This window comes from Salmo salar, chromosome 01 (assembly GCF_965601325.2).
Source record: "Salmo salar chromosome 01, fSalSal1, whole genome shotgun sequence".
NCBI lineage: Eukaryota > Metazoa > Chordata > Actinopteri > Salmoniformes > Salmonidae > Salmo > Salmo salar.
The window spans coordinates 153,030,654-153,049,781 of NC_138291.1; positions in this window are offsets into that span (position 1 = coordinate 153,030,654).

The window sequence follows — 19,128 nt, forward strand, 5'->3', positions numbered from 1 at the left end:
CGCAATTACTTAAACGCCCAGGTCTGCAATTGTTTGATCTGATGATTGTAGTTTTGCCAGGAACACATTCCTGTGCAAAGAAAATATTTTGATTAGTTTAGCATTGCAGTCATTTTCAGTCATTACCATGCCACTTGTTATACTGTATCTGACTATCAATCATAACCTATCGCTCCAATATAATATGCAATAAGTTACAGTTCTAAATACCAAAAAACATTGTGATCAAAACAAGCAGGAGAGTTGTAAGGATATTAATTTGAGCCAATTTTCTACAGTAGGAAAACTATCTTGCAGCATCAAGAAATGTGAATTTTTATGTGGATTATAATTAAAGGTCATTTTTGTAGGGGTTAAAACATCAAGTCAGAATTTTCTAATCCTTTTTAACCTAAAATACACTGCAAGTTTTACATTTCCTGCATTGCAGGAATGTTCTCCTGCAACAGGGTGATCAAATTAAGATCCTTGAGCGTTTTGTGTATTTAGTCTGTTAGTCATCAGAGCTATAGGCCGTGATGGTCCACTCTGACAATCATTTACCACAGGAAGCATTAGTTAAGGATTATGTCAATATTATTGGTGGCTTTGTTAAGTCATCATGATTAATATTGTTATTCTTAATTCTTAAAAGTCAAAGCCATGGGGGGGGGGGGATTTTCTTTTGAGATGGTCATACTATGGATTATTTAGATATTTGATTTTGAATCAAATATATATATACCTAAATATATATATATATACCTAAAGGGGTCCTAAAATTCCAAATCAAATGGGCCTATGGGTATCATTGACAACATTTTCACCGTTTGATCCAGATATATTTAGCTACCTCTCATCAGCGGCATGGATTATACAAATCCAAGGAAATTAGTAGCGGGGGCCATTTTGGAAATACCAGGGAGGAGGGATGTATTTGGAGCAGTGGCTTAAGTCTCGTCTGATATTAAACACTCAAATCTACCTGAATACCTTACCTGACAGGAAGGGAGGGAGACCTGAATGAAGGATGAGGCTAGTCTGGACAGATGAACGGTGTAGGACTTGGGGTTTACCACTATTTACGTATCATGATATTGGATGAAGGGATTTAAGCTGTTCCTAGTCAGGACTGGGGAATCTGGTTAGGGGGATCACAGTGGCTTGAACATGCCGCCCCCCCCAAGTATCAATGTACAGTGCATTCGGAAAGTGTTCAGACCGCTTGACTTTTTGGACATTTTGTTACGTTAAAGCCTTATTTTAAAATGGATTAAATAAATAAAAAAATCTCGTCAATCTACACACAATACCCCATAATGACAAAATGCAAATATGTTTTTTTTTTAATATATATATATAAATATTTTAAACAGATATACCTTATTTACATAAGAATTCTGACCCTTCGCTATTAGACTCGAAATTGAACTCAGGTGCATCCTGTTTCCATTGATCATCCTTGAGATGTTTCCACAACTTGATTGGAGTCCACTTGTGGTAAATTCAAATGATTGGACATGATTTGGAAAGGCTCACACCTGTCTATGTAAGGTCCCACAGTTGACAGTGCATGTCAGAGCAAAACTAAGCCATGAGGTCAAAGGAATTGTCCGTAGAGCCCCGAGACAAGATTGTGTCGAGGCACAGATCTGGGGAAGTTTAGAAAAAAAATGTCTGCTGCATTGTAGGTCCCCAAGACCACAGTGGCCATCATTCTTAAATGGAAGAAATTTGGAACCACCAAGACTCTTCCTAGATCTGGTCGCCCGGCCAAACTGACTAATCAGGGGAGAAGGGCCTTGGTCAGGGAACCTGATGGTCACTCTGACAGAGCTCCAGAGTCCCTCTGTGGTGATGGGAGAACCTTGCAGAAGGAAAACCATCTCTGTAGCACTCCACCAATCATGCCTTTATTGTAGAGTGGCCAGACGGAAGCCACTCCTCAGTAAAAGGCACATGAAAGACCGCTTGGAGTTTGCCAAAAGGCACCTAAAGACGAAGACCATGAGTAAAAACATTCTCTGGTCTGATGAAACCAAGATTGAACTCTTTGGCCTGAATGCCAAGCGTCACGTCTGGGGGAAACCTGGCACCATCCCTACGGTGAAGGATGGTGGTGGCAGCATCATGCTGTGGGGATGTTTTTCAGCGGCAGGGACTGGGAGACTAGTCAGGCTTGAGGCAAAGATGAACGGAGCAAAGTACAGAGAGATCCTTGATGAAAATCTGCTCCAGAGTGCTCTGGACCTCAGACTGGGGTGAAGGTTCACCTTTCAACAGGACAACGACCCAAAGCACACAGCCAAGACAATGCAGGAGTGGACAAGTCTCTGAATGTCCTTGAGTGGCCCAGCCAGAGCCCAGACTCCTCAAACATCTCTGGAGAGAACTGAAAATAGCTGTGCAGCAACGCTCCCCATCCAACCTGACAGAGCTTGAGAGGATCTGCAGAGCAGAATGGAAGAAACTCCCCAAATACAGGTGTGCCAAGCTTGTAGCGTCATACCCAAGAAGACTCGAGGATGTAATCGCTGACAAAGGTGCTTCAACAAAGTACTGAGTAAAGGGTCTGAATAATTACAGAAATGTGACATTTCTGTTTTTTATTTGTTAAAATTTTGCAAAAATGTGTTTTTACTTTGTCATTATGAGGTATTGTGTGTAGATTGATGAGGGAATAAAACAATTTAATCAATTTTAGAATAAGGCTGTAACATAACAAAATGTGAAAAAAGTCAAGGGGTCTGAATACTTCCAAATGCACTGTATGTCAGGAATTTCTCTCTCTCACTCTCTCACTCTCTATTTGATCTTTTGTCCCTTGTTCCTCTCTAGCAAATCATATAACTGTGCTGTTAAACCCACTCTGTGGCTATCCTGTTAGCCAGCTAGCCTGTTATCCCACTCAGCCCTCCAGCTATTCTGTCAGCCAGCTAGCCTGTTATCCCACCCAGCCCCCCAGCTAGCCTGTTAGTCAGCAAGCCTGTTAGCTTTCCCCACCGGACATGGGCTTCAGCAGCATCAGATGTCACCCGCTGGAGACAAAGTGAGTCAGACAAACCTACTTGCCAGAGCTCTGAGGAGGAGACCTCGCTGCACACTGAAGTGCTATAAGTGCCTGGGAGTCGTCTTACAAGAAACACTTATTGTATTTTGTATTGAGCATGATGTTATGAAAAATTCATGCCGGTATTGTGCAGTTTTTTGCTGTGTGTGTGTGTGTGTGTGTGTGTGTGTGTGTGTGTGTGTGTGTGTGTGTGTGTGTGTGTGTGTGTGTGTGTGTGTGTGTGTGTGTGTGTGTGTGTGTGTGTGTGTGAGTGTGTGTGTGTGTGTGTGTGTGTGTGTGTGTGTGTATTTGAAACCGGCCCCAGTCAGAGGAGAAAACAGGGAGCTTTGCATAATCATACACTGTATCATGGAGGTCTGCATCTCCTGAGGGTTGATGTGCACATTAAAGTACCCGATGAGTCGATGGCTGATACCCGCCCGCTGTATTGGCAATCGTTACTGCACAGTTCTCTCTCCATTTACTGCATTACATGTCTATATTCCTCTAGGTTAGTATGCATGTTGACTCCACTATTGGCAAAGCAATAGTGTAAAAATACTAGCGAAGGTGGACCAATATGTACACACAACAATACAGCAGAAAGCAAAGAAAGCCTAGCAGAGCAACATGCCACAATATTCAGGGTGATTGAAACTGAGCTTCTTTAGTTTTCATTGAACCATTGAGCAAAACATCCCTACACAGAGAAGTATTTATTTTCTTATGCAGTTACTATGCCCTTCTGATTCATGGTAGCAATTTGAGGACATGATAAGATATGGTCAGTTATTAGAAGAGAAAAGACATAGCCTCTGTAAGCCAAGAAATGTCTCAGCGTAATTGGAATATTTGTATTTATTTAGGAAATTAATAAGTAGACCCTGTATTGAGTAAAATATCATGGATTATTTTTATTGGATACAAATAAATCTCATGAAAAGAGATTAGAAAGAAGCAATGTCCTTTTAAATTTTCCTCAATTGAGGTCTGATATTGAATCAACATGGATTAAGCGCATTCATTTTGACCCCATTTTATCAGTTTAAAAGTTCTAAAACATACACCCATGACCGATTCAATTCAGTGTGTTTATCTCAACAAAATACACCAATTCTACAGTAGTGTTGCTATCTAAACATTCAACATGTTCATTTCTAGCAATGACTAGGAAAATTACAATAAAATAAAATGGCCTTACTAATGGGACATAATTGCAAGTTATGGTCATAAAGTAGTCTTGGATTACTATAATGGATAGAAACTATTACACAATAACCTTTGTCAAAGGTCTTGAACATAAAAACAGAGTTTTCTGATCAATGAAGGTCTTTCCTTTGAAATACAAAAGCAAAAGAAAACTCTTTGATTTTAATTCAAATTGTTCCTCTGACACACATGCTTTGAGTCAAACGGGAGAGGTGTCTCGGTCCTGTGCAACATGTTGATGCCGTAACAAAAGAAAATCTCATGCAAAACAGGTTCAACGATAAAAAGCGACCATCGTTTTGGGTCACATACTCATTAGATCATTCACAGCTGAGCTGGAATGGGAAACAGTGTTGGCCTGACCCCTGGGAACTGGGGTTGGCAACCCCTGACGTTGTGCACAGTCAATTGAAACACTGGCAGGCTGGTTCTGAATCAACAGGGTCAAGTGGAGGAAAGAGCCAGGGCCAGCCAGTAGAAATCAGATCTGGCAAACCAGAGAGGGATCAGGCGGTAAATCTTCTGGCTGTCCCCCCCCCCACCCCCCGGCTGGACCCTGATAGATAGGCTGTGAACCCCTGACCCAATCAGATGTTCCCAGAAGCCCTAGCCAAGTGAAACAGTTACATGACACTGTTAACAACATTGCTTAACACACTTTATCCAGTGCTCGGGGCACAATGTAGAGGATAGCCAGACGTGTGTGTAGGCGGAGGACAGTCCAGACCGGACAGTCATCGATTCCCAGACAGGAAGTGAGGAGTCCCCCAAGGCTAGGGCTGCTGCTGATTGGGTCATTGAAGAGGTCAGAGGAGTCAGCCTGGAACAGCCTACAACCATTATCAGAACAAACCGTCAGACTTACTTCACATGCAGACCCATCAATGTGCATGAACAGACTGGCCAGCCAGAACCCTTTAAGGGCGGCAGAGACCTACCTCAATACACGTGAAGCCAAATGCTCTGACAGGAGAATGTGTAATTTAATTTAATTGGATTGTGACGTCAATGGTTTTGGGTGACCGGCTGTGACATGAGAGGCGATATCCTGAACATCATATATGATGCATCTAATGGTGAAACAGGACACAGTGGGCCTATTGGAGGGAATAATGAATGTATTGTATGCACTGAGGTACTGAGACCAGGCTAAGAATGGATCAACTAGATTGGTTAATCTGGGCCCCGAGGTAAAATGTTGTAGAAATATTCTGTGTCATCCTCTGCAGTGTCGTTCCACGAAAAGAGTGCCTTTTGATTCCCTTTGATATTATAAGTAAAAATTGTGCACCAATATTGAATTTTAAAAGCCTGTTATATTAAATGAAGTGAACAAAAAGAAAATATGCACATTCACTGTGAAACACACCTACTTAAATGACTTCTAGAGGCATGTACACTCGGTCAATTGAATAAATATAATACATTAACATCACTATTAATATAACAGTAGACATACAGTGCGGGCCTCCCGAGTGGCGCAGAGGTCTAAGGCACTGCATCGTAGTGCTTGAGGCGTCACTACAGACCCGGGTTTGATTCTAGGGTGTGTCACAGCTGGCCGTGACTGGGACACCCATGAGGCGGCGCACAATTTGCCCAAAGTCGTCCGGGTTAGGGGAGGGTTTGGCCGGCTGGGATGTCCTTGTCCCATCGCGCTCTAGTGACTCCTTGTGTCATGCTGGGTGCCTGCAAGCTGACTTCGGTTGCCAGCTGGACGGTGTTTCCTCCGACACATTGGTGCGGCTGGCTTCTGGGTTACGTGAGCCACGTGTCAAGAAGCAGTGTGGCTTCGCAGGGTCATGTTTCTGAGGACGCATGGCTCTCGACCTTCAACTCTCCCGAGTCCATAGGGGAGTTGTAGCGATGGGACAAGACCGTAACTACCAATTGTGGGGTAAAAGTACAACGGCTACACAGCTGATGCCCCCTGGACTGTTTCAATCCTGTATGTACCTAACTGACCCGCTCTGCCCATTCATCGCCATTTACCCGTTGCTGTTTTAGCTCTCCTGAGCAACACCTGTGATTTCTTTATGCCTCTCTAATGTCAATATGCCTTGTCTACTGCTGTCTTGGCTAGTTTTTATTGTTTTATTTCACTGTAGAGCCTTCAGTCCAGCTCAAAATGCCTTACATAGCTCTTCCGTCCCACACCACACACATGTGGAGACCTCACCTGGCTTAACTTGTCCCTCCAGAGACGAAACCTCTCTCATCATCACTCAACGCCTAGGTCACATCCTACCATACCCTTGTCTGTACATTACACCTTGAATCTATTCTACCATGCCCAGAAATCGGCTCCTTTTATTCTCTGTCCCCAACACACTAGACACAGTTCTTATAGCCTTTAGCCGTACCCTTATCGTACACCTCCTCTGTTCCTCTGATGATGTAGAGGTTAACCCAGGCCCTGTAGCCCTTAGTTCCACACCTATTTCTCAGGCGCTATCATTTTTTGACTTCTGTAACTGCAAAAGCCTTCATTTCATGCATTTTAACATCAGAAGCCTCCTCCCTAAGGTGGTTTCATTCACTTCATTCACACTCCGCCAACCCTGATGTCCTAGCCGTGTCTGAATCCTGGTTTAGGAAGGCCACAAACATTTTTTAAATTTCCATCCCCAACTACAACATTTTCCGCCAAGATAGAACTGCCAAAGGGGGTGGAGTTGTTATCTACTGCAAAGATAGCCAGCAGAGTTCTGTCATGCTATCCAGGTCTGTACCCAAAGAGTTTGAGCTTCTAATTTTAAAAATCCACCTTTACAGAAATAAGTCACTCACTTTTGCCCTGGACACCATATGTGAATTAATTGTCCCCCATTTATCTTCAGAGTTTGTACTGTTAGGTGACCTAAACTGGGATATGCTTAACACCCCGGCCGTCCAACAATCTAAGCTAGATGCCCTCAATCTCACCCAAATTATCATGGAACCCACCAGGTACAACCCTAAATCCATAAACACGGGCACCCTCATAGATATCATCCTGACCAACCTACCCTCTAAATACACCTCTGCTGTATTCAACCAGGATCTCAGTGATCACTGCCTCATTGCCTGCGTCCATAATGGGTCCGCGGTCAAACGACCACAAGTCATCACTGTCAAATGCTCCCTAAAACACTTCAATGAGCAAGCCTTTCTAATCGACCTGGCCCGGGTATCCTAAAAGGATGTTGACCTCATTTCATCAGTAGAAGATGCCTGGTTATTCTTTAACCTGTTAGGGCTAGGGGGCAGTATTGACACGGCTGGATAAAAAACGTACCCGATTTAATCTGGTTACTACTCCTGCCCAGTAACTAGAACATGCATATAATTATTGGCTTTGGATAGAAAACACCCTAAAGTTTCTAAAACTGTTTGAATGGTGTCTGTGAGTATAACAGAACTCATATGGCAGTCAAAAACCTGAGAAGATTTCATGCAGGAAGTGGCCTGTCTGACAAGGTGTCGTTCTTCTTGTCTCTGTTTATTGAAGAGTGAGGATCTTAGCTGTACCGTGACACTTCCCACGGCTGCCATAGGCTCTCAGAAGGCGGCAAAATGCTGAATCGTGGCTTTGCAGGCTCTGGCTGAAACAAAGTAGCGCGTTTGGGTAGTGGCTGGTTACAGTACTGTGAGACTCAGGCTCGTGCCCGCGTCGACCGAAAGCTTTGTTTTCTTTCCTCTGTTTAGCTAAATGGACATTCCCGGTCGGAATATTATCGCTTTTTTACGAGAAAAATGGCATAAAAATGGATTTTAAACAGCGGTTGACATGCTTCGAAGTACGGTAATGGAATATTTAGATTTTTTTTGTCACGAATTGCGCCATGCGCACGACCCTGATTTACCATTTCGGATAGTTTCTGGAACGCACGAACAAAACGCCGCTATTCGGATATAACGATGGATTATTTTGGATCAAACCAACATTTGTTATTGAAGTAGCAGTCCTGGGAGTGCATTCTGACGAAGACAACAAAAGGTAATCAAACTTTTGTAATAGTAAATCTGATATTGGTGAGTGCTAAACTTGCCGGGTGTCTAAATAGCTAGCCCGTGATGGCTGGGCTATGTACTTATAATATTGCAAAATGTGCTTTCACCAAAAAGCTATTTTAAAATCGGACATATCGAGTGCATAGAGGAGTTCTGTATCTATAATTCTTAAAATAATTGTTATGCTTTTTGTGAACGTTTATCGTGAGTAATTTAGTAAATTGTTAGTGAATTCGCCGGAAGTTTGCGGGGGGTATGCTAGTTCTGAACGTCACATGCTAATGTAAAAAGCTGGTTTTTGATATAAATATGAACTTGATTGAACAAAACATGCATGTATTGTATAACATAATGTCCTAGGGTTGTCATCTGATGAAGATCATCAAAGGTTAGTGCTGCATTTAGCTGTCTTCTGGGTTTTTGTGACATTATATGCTAGCTTGAAAAATGGGTGTCTGATTATTTCTGGCTTGGTACTCTGCTGACATAATCTAATGTTTTGCTTTCGTTGTAAAGCCTTTTTGAAATTGGACAGTGTAGTTAGATTAACGAGAGTCTTGTCTTTAAATAGCTGTAAAATAGTCATATGTTTGAGAAATTGAAGTAATAGCATTTCAAAGGTTTTGAAAATCGCGCCACAGGATTCAACTGGCTGTTACGTAGGTGGGACGAATTCGTCCCGCCTGCCCTAGAGAGGTTAAAAATGCTTTCCTCACCATCTTAATTAGGGATAGGCATCCCGCTAGCGGGACACCAGCCGACAACATCCGGTGAAATTGGAGGGCGCGCAATTCAAATAAATAATCGTAATGTTAAACATTCATGAACATACAAGTATCTTATATCATTTAAAAGCTTACATTCTTGTAAATCTAACTGTGTTGTCCGATTTCAAATAGGCTTTACGGCGAAGCATACCATGCGATTGTCTGAGGACGGCACCCCACATCAACAGATTTTTCAACCAGCACAGTCTTCATAAAGTCACAAATAGCGATTAAATAAATCACTTACTTTTGAAGATCTTCCTCTGTTTGCAATCCCAAGGGTCCCAACTACAATATGAATGGTCATTTTGTATTTATGAGAGGTATTGTCATGTTTAATGCACCGAGCTGTCTGTTTGAACTACTGGCACACAGCTCTGACACACATGCATACCCCACAAGACATGCCACCAGAGGTCTCTTCACAGTCCCCAAGTCCTGAACTATGGGAGGCACACAGTACTACATTGAGCCATGACTACATGGAACTCTATTCAATGTCAATTAACTAATGCAAGCAGTAAAATTAGATTTGAAAAAAATGATTAAAAACACATTATGGAACAGCGGGGACTGTGAAGCAACACAAACATAAGCACAGACACATGCATACACACATACACACACGATAACTTACGCACTATACACAGACATATACATGGATTTTGTACTGTAGACATGTGGTAGTTGTGGAGTAAGGGCCTGAGGGCACACAGTTGTGTCACGCCCTGACCATAGAGAGCCTTTCTATTTCTCTATTTGGTCAGGTCAGGGTGTGATTTGGGTGGGCAATCTAGTTTTCTTATTTCTTTGTTTGGCCGGGTATGGTCCCCAATCAGAGGCAGCTGTCTATCGTTGTCTCTGATTGGGGATCATATTTAGTCAGCCCTTTCCCCACCTGTGATTGTGGGATCTTGTCTATGTGTAGTTGCCTGCGAGCACTACGTAGCGTCACGTTTCGTTTTTTTGGTGCTTTATTGTTTTCTGTGTGTTTCACTTCTCAAATAAAATATGATGGAACCATACCACGCTGTGCTTTGGTCCGACAATTCTTATATCGGACGTGACAAGTTGTAAAATCTGTGAATGTATTGTAATGTTTTAAAAATTGTATAAACTGCCTTAATTTTGCTGGACCCCAGGAAGAGTAGATGCTGCCTTGGCAGCAGCTAATGGGGATCCATAATAAATACAAATACAAACTCCGTTACAGTCAACTCTGTTACTTTATTTGCCAATTTATAGGCACTTACTGTAGTCCTTTTTAATTTAACCTCTTAAGATGGGAAAACATGTTTTTTATGAATTTGAACATGTGCTCTTTATGACAGAAGGTTAGAATTTGTTGATCACTAAAGGTTTTTTGGACCACTTCTCAAAAGGCACCGAATAGGTGGAACGACCCTCCAACCACCACTAATGCACACAGTTAAATGCTTAGATAAGCTGCACTTAGTTTATGGTGTGATGTTTCTCCTGAGCCTCCTTATCTTTCCCAATCATGATCAGTGCAGTATGACCAAGGGCTCCAGGTGTCTGCTCTTCCTCCACCGCAATAAACGTAATGGGCCTCTCAGCCCCGCCCAGACGGGCGGCCTAGCTTACTTCCACCACAGCGGAGACGGCTGCAGTCTTTAACCCCCCTTCCCCCTTCCTCACTCCCCTTCAACCCCCCTCGTAAGGCCTCCCCGAGGGCCCCCAGGACCCACACGAGTCTCCCTCTCCTCTCCTATCCTCCTTCAGGCGATGGAGGGACACAGACACTGCTCTCTTCTACAGCCTACATAACCTTTAAGTGTTAGTAGGATGTGGAGTGATAGCACAAATGAGCGTGTTGTTGTCGTTTTGTGTTGTGTTGTGTGGCTGTAGCAGCGCTGCCTGCGCAGAGTTAGTCATCTCAGGGGATTGTCTCTGAACCAAAGTGATGAGCAGATGGAGGGGACGGTGGAGGAGAGGAGCGTTCGCTAAACATCGAGGTATGAACGGAGAGGACAGGGGAAACACAGAGGAAGGGGACAGATCATGTCTAAAAAGGCGAGTTCAGGAGACATATCCTTGGGTTTTTAACCTTTTACTGCAGTGGGCTAAATCAGGGTCTTGGTAGGGTTTCTTAGTAGTCTTAAACAAATCTACTTGAAACAAAAGTATACACCTCACACACATGGTTATGGGCTTAAAAAAATAAGACACCTGCACTATGTCAAATATATAGTTGAAATGTATTCAGTTTTGAGTTTGCATTCCAATATTACACTTTATATACATCACGGAAGACTGAAATATAACACAACTGTTTGAAATAGATAAGGCACATTTTCTGCGTTTAAAAAACAGTAATGTTTATTAGTTATGAAATTATAAATATACGAATAACATTCCACCCACGAGTCCATTAGAGGGCGATTTGGTCATTTGACTGCAGGAAAGGGATACAGCCCTGGTACCTCCCCTCCTCAGCCTAGGTCCTTAATGTTCATAGTGTGAATCTGTATGTATAAAGGTGTTTTTATAGTCTTAGGGCTGGATTCAATCTGTATTGTTCCCCCGTTTGCGGAGACGGCATTCACGGTGCATTTGTCAGAATTACCTTTAAATGTTTATTGTGCAATCTGTAACTCTTCAGCGATACAGATTGAATAGAGCCCTTCATGTTTTTTTCCTCCATCAGAAGTAAGAGAGTTATGGCTGCCTTAAGATGTGGATTAAAAGGATGCTAGACAATAGACTTGGAGGAGTCAACATTATGACAGAGCCAAGACAGATTCAACCCTCTTTAAGGTTGATACTCACTAAGATGATTTGCATGAATGAAAGCACAAAATGGCTTCCGAAAAATTATCTGAAACTAAAGTGTAAGAGTTGTAGCGGTCAGATAAAGTGTCAGGCGAGCATGTCTTCTTCATTTCTCCTCTCTACTTTGTCTCTGCCTTCTCTCCTTCTCTGACCAGCAGCCTCTGTTGGGTCTCAACTTTTAAGCCACACAGCTGGCATCTCCCAATGATTTCCCAATCAGAACATGCTGTAGGACAGCGGCCCTGTGCGTCCATGTCACAGTGTGTTTGAGGCCTCTCCTCTCCTGTCGGCTGTCAATCACACATAAACTGTCCATCAGCCATTGACACGGTGTGGACGAGACGAGACGGGTGGAGACAGATGCATCGCTGTCATATCGTCTTGTTATTTGATCACCCCATCTGTCCCCCTGCACGGCGGTGATTAGAGACCGTTCAGGAAGTTTCGCACACAGCCGTGATGTGTGAAAGAGTGACAGCAACGTCTACCCACCCGCCGTTTGTTCTCGCTCCGGCTGCCCCCTCTGCCCTATCAGGGCCCAAACACTAACCACCACCCATAGCACCTAACTGATAGCACAGACCAGACCCACTGTTCCGAGACTGGGGGGGGGGGGGGGGGGGGGGGCTTATAATATATAGATGAAACATCATCATAGATAAGACAGTATTGACTAATGCCAATGTTTGGTTGCAATGGTCAGTGATCAAAATATTAGTATACAATGTTGATTCACTAAAGCTTGAACCAAGGAGATGTGGTAGCCTAGTCAAAACTATGCATTCTTTGCTCTATCTAAGAATGTCTACCACTGACTCCAACAACGTGACTAAGTAAACAGCAACAGGGATTCATCCAGGGCAGGGCCTTGCACAACACACCTCTGGATATGTCACAAAATTAGTCCTTGCACATTTGAAAAGCAGGTTGTTAATGGTTAGGCCTCTGACAGGGGGTGTTGGAGGGGGACGGGGGGACGGGGGACGGGGAGGGGACGGAGACTCCCTGCAGGCATGGCTGCCGTAATGATTTACTAAATGTCAAATGAACAGCAGCGAGAAGTAAACACCAGACATCTTGGCTGGGAGCTTTTTTAGCATTTCACGCCCTGATTGTGAGATTCACTCCTATGTTGGCCACCCTTCATCACAGCATGTCCTGAGAAGCCGTGTGGGGAGAGAAATGGCCAGTGTTCATAGAACACACGTGCACACGTACACACCCTGGTACACACCCAACAACATTTATATTTCAAGCTTCTATCCCCATTAAAGCGTCCACTCACTTCACTCTGTTGATGAACACTTGTGCACGTGCTTGGGCAGAGTCTGATTTTTGGGACTAACTTGCCTTTTTGGTAACATGATACCCTCACCGGTCCATGCATTCCTAGACCCCCAAATAGTAAGATCCACAAGGGAGCGATAGCAGAGACTTTCTTGTCTTCCCTTGCTAGCTGGCTAAAAAGAGTAGCCTGGCTGGCAAGTTAGCTTGCCTTTGAGCTTCCCAAATATCCGTGTGAAATAATCAGAGAAATAATAAAATAATATGCCCTGGCAAATATTATTATACAGGTAACTGCCAAAATAAAGGAAACACCAACATATGGTGTCTTAATAGGGTGTTGGGCCACAACGAGACAGAACAGCTTCAATGCACCTTGGTATAGATTCTACAAGTGTCTGGAACACTATTGGGACGCGACACCATTCTTCCATGAGAAATTCCATAATTTAGTGTTTTTTTGTTGGTGGTGGAAAATGCTCTCTCAGGCATAGCTCCAGAACCTCCCATAAGTGTTCAATTGGGTTGAGAGCTGGTGACTGAGACAACCATGACATGTGGTTTACATTGTTTTCATGCTCAACAAACCATTCAGTGACCACTCGTGCCCTGTTGATGGGGGCATTGTCATCCTATGGCGGCATAGCCAAAATAATGGCCTGCCCAGCATTTTTATACATGACCCTAACCATGATGGGATGTTAATTGCTTAGTTAACTCAGGAACCACCCATGCCCCACCTGCTTCAATATACATTGTATCCCTCATTTATTCAAGTGTTAACATTATTTTGACAGTTACAGTACCTGTACTTGTCAGCTTAACCAACAACATTATCCCAGTTTGATATGCTGTTTGAATGCATCTAAAAATAGAATGTCCTAATTTTTCCTCCTAGAAAAAGGAGGAGGCTACAGCTGATTCAGAATAGCCTAGAATAACATAATTATTCATTCTAAACCAAATAATTTTTTGTGGATATTGATAATAGATGTAGAGTTGATTCTTTTGTGAAACAACTTTGTTCCAAAATGTTTTTTTTCCTGGTTCCATTTCAACCAAGCAAATACAGCTTCATTGTCTACACTGACCACACAGCAGCACAAGGAATTATCTGTTCCATCTCAAAATAACGACACTCAGGTAGTCCATTGAGTTCCGTTGCGTCAAGCTTTTTTTTCTCTTCTGCTTGCAAAGTACGCTGACTGCAGACTTCCTTAGATTATTTTTCATGGCTTTTTACAATTACATTTTCTACAGTAGTTTCCGAACAACAAACCCCGAACTGACAGTTTTGAGGAGGAAAGAGCATAAAACATCTGCGGCAATAATAGCTTGTCTGAGTGTGTACTTGTGGTGTATCCAGACAACATGGAGGTCTCTGGGGTGGCCGTCACAGCTCCTACATCCTGATGTGGGCTGAGAGGATGCCATGTCTGCCACTGGGTGAGCCTCATCTCTCAGTTCCTAGGAGACCTGGGAGAAGAGCCACCACTCTCTACATTGCCACCATGCTCCCATTGCCTAATCACTCTCAACCTCTCCCCTCCATTTATTTATTCATCTCTTCTTCATGTGTTTTTCCCTGCACTTTGATTCACCCCTTTCCTGATGACAGACCCAGATGTCACTTTTAAGGCCCAGAGTAACCCATAAGCACATAAATGAAGAAGACAAGATGGCTTCCTATCTACTGACGACACTGCTCACCACTGATCAACCTCATCTTCTAGTGCACATACACTCTCATCAGACTCATCAGACCTGTGCTGTATTGACCCCAATGCTAAGAAAAGGGGGGATGAGGGGTTATGGGTGATGTGGGGTAAGGGGTGATGAGGGATGAGGTGTGATGAGGGGCAATGAGGGGTAAGGGGTGATGACGGGTGAGGAGTGAAGAGGGGTGAGGGGTGAAGAGGGGTGAGGGGTGATGAGGGGTTATTGGTGATGAGGTGAAAGGGGTGATGAGTGGTAAGGGGTAAAGGGTGATGAGGGGTGAAGGGTGATGTGGTGATGGGGTGAGGGGTGATGAGGGGTGATGTGGGGCAGTGAGGGGTAAGGGTTGATGAGGGGTGAAGGGTGATGAAAGTAATGAGAGGTGAGAGGGGTGATTGAGGGGTGATTGGGGTCCCAAGTGTCAGCAGTCTTGGGAGCAGCTAGCCCCATGCCAGGCTCCAGCCTCAGCACTTTCACTGCCGCCGCCTTGCATCGGGTGAGCAGATCTGAGCCATGTCTCCTTTAAACACGCTGTCATTTACAGTCCCTCAGGGCCCGCACTGATTGGGTGGCGTCGCCGAATCAACGGCTGGCGTGTGAGCCACCAGACTGTCTCGAGCCTCCATGCCCCCCCACCCCCTATCCTTGTACACACACACACACACACACACACACACACACACACACACACACACACACACACACACACACACACACACACACACACACACACACACACACACACACACACACACAACTACTATAACAGTGCTGTTGACCCTGCGGGCCTCATCAAGCCGAGATTGGTAGTTAGGGCCTGCCCACACACACACACACACACACAAACATGGAGGGGTCAGGAGAGAATGGAAGTTGTCTGTGAAATACGAGGCTAGCAAAGAGGAAGAAGAATGGCATATGTTTCCTTTTGGGAAGTTACCTTCTGAATGTGGTGAGCTACAACAAAATCCCCCCCTAAAAAAGTTTAGGAATCAATTAGTCAAAACTCACAGATCAGACTGATCTAGGTTGGATTCACTGCCATCAGTTTGTAAAATCCACCCTCTTCCTATCAAGCCCTCTGTGTCAGAAGGTGGGTGTAGCTGGTGCAGGAAGTCAGGCGCAGGAGAGCAGAATGAGTGCACAACGTACTTTACTCAAAAAACAAAGGCACAAGGTAAACAAAGACACTTGACCAATAACCAACCGTGAATATTACGCGCGGGTGAACACAGCACCCGTGGAAAAACCAGCCATCATGAACCGAACTAAACATAGAAATAATCACGCCAACAAACATGGGGGAAACAGAGGGTTAAATACATGAACATGGAATTGGATAATGAAAACCAGGTGTGTAGAAAATAAAGACAAAACCAATGGAAAATGAAAGATGGATCGGCGATGGCTAGAAGACCGGTGATGTCGACCGCCGAACGCCGCCCGAACAAGGAGAGGGACCGACCTCGGCGGAAGTCGTAACACTCTGACAAAATGGACCTTTTGAATATCAAAAAGGTTTGTTGACATCATACATACACTACCATTCAAAAGTTTGGGGTCACCTAGAAATATCCTTGTTTTTGAAAAGCACATTTTTTGCCCATTAAAATAGCATCAAATTGATCAGAAATACAGTGTAGACATTGTTAATGTTGTAAATGACTATTGTAGCTGGAAACGACAGATTATTTTATGGAATATCTACATACATATCTACAAATTTGATATGGCTTTTTCTTTGCAACTCTGCCTAGAATTCCTGCATCCTGGGGTCACCTCTTCACTGTTGACGTTGAGACTGGTGTTTTGTGGCTACTATTTATTATTGAAGCTGCCAGTTGAGAACTTGTGAGGCGTCTGTTTCTCAAACTAGACACTCTAATGTACTTGTCCTCTTGCTCAGTGGAGCACTGGGTTCTCCCACTCCTCTTTCTATTCTGGTTAGAGACAGTTTGCGCTGTTCTGTGAAGGGAGTAGTACACAGCGTTGTACAAGATCTTTAGTTTCTTGGCAATTTCTCGCATGGAATAGCCTTCGGTTCTCAAAACAAGAATAGACTGACGAGGTTCAGAAGAAAGTTCTTTGTTTCTGGCCATTTTGAACCTGTAATCGAACTCACAAATGCTGATGCTCCAGATACTGAACTAGTCCAAAGAAGGCCAGTTTTATTGCTTCTTTAATCAGAACAACAGTTTTCAGCGGATTAGCTAGCACAACGTGCCATTTGAACACAGGAGTGATGGTTGCTGATAATGGGCCTTTGTACGCCTATGTAGACATTAAAAATCAGTTGTCTCCAGCTACAATAGTCATTTACAACATTAACATTAACAATGTCTACACTGTATTTCTGATCAATTTGATGTTATTTTAATGGACAAAAACAGGGACATTTCGACGTGACCCCAAACTTTTGAACAGTAGGCTACATATGAATTTCGAAATTATATTTTTATATCTTGAAACAGTGATAATAGATGTACACATTCTCAAGTCCAATGCCTCTGAAACACAGACCATATGTACTGTTGCACAGCTCACTGTAAAATAATCAGGAACACAGGCAATCTTATCTTGATTTCGGTTCAGAGTTATAGACAGGTGTTTGCTATTAGGTTTTTTTTTCAGCAAGTTGTTGGTGGGAGGAGGGGTTAGATAATAATTCCCCTAAACAACTGTAACAGAGAAACAGAGCCACTGTACAGAGCTAGGGCTGTGCTCACACAGGGAGTTAGATTTCACCCAGATATGGGCAAAGATGGAGGAGGGCCAAACATATGTTCAGAGGGCCAAGAACAAAAGCAGTGACACGTTAGCCTTTTCACAGAGATGACCTTTCCGCAGCTCCTACCCAGCGTTGCCTGCCGCTGTCCTTTTGTCTGCCAGCTAGCCCCGGGCCTGGCTCAACCAAAGCGCTAGAATTTCTACTCATCTCCCCAAATCTCCCTTGACTAAATGTCAGGATTACACATTTCTCTGCTCACACTGAAGGCTTTAATTAGCACTAGTGTGTGTGTGTGTGTGTGTGTGTGTGTGTGTGTGGAAGTGTGTGGGTGTGTGTGTGTGTGTGTGTGTGTGTGTGTGTGTGTGTGTGTGTGTGTGAGAGGGAGAGAGATAGGGTTTAATTAGCACTAGTGTGTGTGTGTGTGTGTGTGTGTGTGTGTGTGTGTGTGTGTGTGTGTGTGTGTGTGTGTGTGTGTGTGTGTGTGTGTGTGTGTGTGTGTGTGTGTGTGTGTGTGTGTGAGAGAGAGAGGGAGAGAGATAGGGTTTAATTAGTGTGTGCGTGTGTGTGTGCGTGTGCGTGTGCGTGTGTGTGTGTGTGTGTGTGTGTGTGTGTGTGTGTGTGAGAGGGAGAGAGATAGGGTTTAATTAGCACTAGTGTGTGTGTGTGTGTGTGTGTGTGTGTGTGTGTGTGTGTGTGTGTGTGTGTGTGTGTGTGAATGTAAGCATTTCCTCTCTGTTCACCCTTGTCCCCAGCACATTTCTCTACTCAATGTCCCTCTCAGTCCTAGCAAAGTAAAGGGCTGACAGCAAGAGGAAGGGCATGATGGGGGTGAGAGGGAAAGTGGAGAGAAAAGGTGAGAAGACAGAGAATCACCCTTAACAGTGGCAGCCGATCTGCTAATGTGCAAAATAGCTGACGTGCCCACACACCACCGGGTCGCATTGAGACCGCTTAGGCCACCAGGGAGGAATTTATACAGATGTCATCATTAATCACATCCTCCAAGGCTTTTCAAACAACACACCCAGCACAATGGAGTTTGTTAAGTCTGCTCATTAGTCAAAGGTCCCACAGCTCTGCTACAGTACCTCCGACATGACAGCTGTTATTGTGTGGTTTTTTGTATCTGAGCAGCTTCTCAAGATTCTTTGTTTACATGTCTATGACCAGTCTATACTTACCTGTATGCTATTCTCCTTCTAAAGCTTACCGCATATGCTTCCCAGTCTAAACAGTTTGTACAAATATTATGACTATGTTTTGTGCCATTTTTGTCCGTTTTGGTGATCGGCAGTGTTCGGAAGGGGTTTTCTTTGACTGTTTGAGCACACAACATTTTTTCTTGAGGCAAGCCGAAGTTCGGTAGCCGACGGTGGTGATTGGTAAACAGTAGGGATTCTTCAATGAAGTGTTTGTTGTCATTCAGCGACAGACGTCTAGTTTTCATGCAAATTTGTTCGCTTGAGAAATACTGTACCAAACAGCTTAGTTAGATGTAAAATTGCACGTCTAAGACCTCGACAAAAACGTAAAAACGAATGACAGATTTCTTGATTTATCTTAGATTGATTCTGACTATTTTGAGGAAGTGTTACTGTAGCTCAGTTGGT